We start from the raw sequence: 2,455 nt of genomic DNA on the forward strand, positions 1-2,455 counted from the left end.
ACCACAACCTCCGCCTCCTGGGTTCAAGTGATTCTCCTGAGCCTTCTGAGTAGCTGGGATTACAGGCATGCGCCACCACGTCCGGCTAATTTTGTATTTTTAGTAGAGACAGGGTTTCTCCATGTTGGTCAGGCTGGTCTCAAACTCCTGACCTCAGGTGATCTGCCTGCCTTGGCCTCCCAAAGTGCTGGGATTACAGGCATGAGCCACTGTGCCCGGCCTCATTAAACATTTTTTGAATGCCTTAAGTGTTTATCGTTAACTTTCCTTTTACACAATAATCATGGCTTTAAATGATGTATGATGAAAACCTTTAGGGAAAAATGTAACATTCAGTGTTTGATTATGATTTGTATCATTAGTGTAAATGCCATATTTTTACAGATTCTTAACGCTTTTCGGACTCCTGATGGTATGCCTGTAAAGAACTTGCAGCTGAAGGAGTATAACACAGGTGAGTTTCTTGACTTGCATATGGCCTTGGGTTAGGAAGGGTCTTTGTTAGATCTCTGCATCATATGCTACTTAAAACTTGTTTTAAGAAACCACAATTAAAATTTCCAGAAGCCTCTGTTGATGCCTTCAAATAACAAGCAGCTTTAGTCTTAGCTGTGGTTCTTTGTGGATATTTGTCCACACACGGGCGATGAGGATGCATGTTCCAGTTCTTCTGAATGCCTGTGATATATAAAGTGAGTGTTGCAGCAATTGCCCTGAATATATTTTATGTAATTATTAAACTTGCTATTTATGTTCTTCATGGTGGTGGAATGTTTATGTTTGAGCCTAATAGGATTTAATAAGCTTGCTGTATGTAAAATTTTACATTCATAGCTTCAGAGTAAAACTTAGGACTTCCCAGAGAAATTGTCCAAATTAGTGGTTTCTTTAATTTTCTGTTTTGCTTTGAGAATGGAGTCCTGTAACAGCTATTTTGTTGAAACCCATGAATAGATGCAGAAGAGCTTTCTCTTTGACATCTGTTCTATGGTCTGAACTGTAGATTAAACTTTTGAGAATATGCTCCTAGTCATATTTTACAGTACCAATTTCAGTCATTTCCTTTAAATCTTACTATAGTAAAAGTGGGGAAAGGTGAAATGCCAACAACTCAAGGTTTTGGCCAATATTTTTAGAACTATATATAATAATAAGTGGTTTAAAAATAAAGATAATCTTTAGGTGACCTATTTTGCAGAATTTTAAATGGAAGAGAGTAGAGCATGAGTCTTCACAGAGTTTAGAATTTCAGTTAAAGAGATCTTCAAGTAAGAACATGTCATAGTTTTGAGGGCATAATTTTAGCAGTTTACCATGGAATAAAAATTTTGCATTCACTAGATAGCTTCTTCATATTGCTTCCGCAGAGGAAAATTATCCACAAAATAAATTTTGTGCTTGAAAGAATATGGTATTAAGTCCAGAAATAATTTGTTCTATAATTTGAGAGCAAACTCAGAAGTATTATTTCTCAGAGAGTTAATTATTTCTTTTGTTTTAAAAACATCAATCTTGAATTTGTGGAAACCTAAGAGTAGATATATTATTATTATTGTATATCTCACTTTTGTTGGTTATATTTATTTTTTGCATATGCCTCATACATGCTTTCTTTGGGAACTCAAGGTAGAATTTACAGGCTAGAGATGCTTTTTAACTCTCAAGATAGTAATGTCAGCTGTCTTGTTTCATGAACTGTGCTTTCATTAAGTATTGATATGTTTAGTAAAGGAGATGTCTTAATATTTAAATAGCAGCAGTTCAAACTCCAGTTTCTTTAGTATTCTTTGACTTTCTAATTGTCAAATTTGTCAGCACAGTAAAAATTATATTAACATATAGGGTCTAAAGAGGAAGTTCTGAAATGTGCTGATTGTAGTAGCTATTAGAATTGGCAGACTGAAGACACTGATACACCTGGGAAATCATTCAGGACAGTGCTTAAAAATAAAACTAAAAACACCTTTCGGCAAATACAATCTTTTCTTGGCATTCTATTAAGTTGTGTGTGTGTGTATGTGTTTTTGTTGTTGTTGTTGTTGTTGTTTTTAGTGAAAGGATTGGATTACCTGTTATTACATCTCTATGTGACAAGTAGGATGAACTTTTGAAAATGTCAGTCAGATCATGTTACTCCCATGTCTAAAACCCTCTTAGTGCCTTCATCTTCACTTGGAAGAAATTCTCAACTTCTTGTTTCATCTTACAAACCCGTGCATGAGCTGATCCTTGGCTGTTTGATCTTATTCGGTACTGCTCTCCACCTGCTGTATTTTACTGTAACCACACTGAGCTTTTCTCTTGTCTTTGACCAATACAAACTTCTTTCTGTGTCAGAGTCTTTGCACTGGTCTTCCCTCTGATCTTTACTTGTCTTCTAGGGTTTAGTTCTTGACTTCAGTTTCACCTTTCTGAGTCCTTGTGTCACCTTCAAATCTAAAATCACCTGGTAGTT

This window comes from Aotus nancymaae, unplaced genomic scaffold (assembly GCF_030222135.1).
Source record: "Aotus nancymaae isolate 86718 unplaced genomic scaffold, 86718_ANA_hifiasm-v0.15.2.pri h1tg000724c, whole genome shotgun sequence".
NCBI lineage: Eukaryota > Metazoa > Chordata > Mammalia > Primates > Aotidae > Aotus > Aotus nancymaae.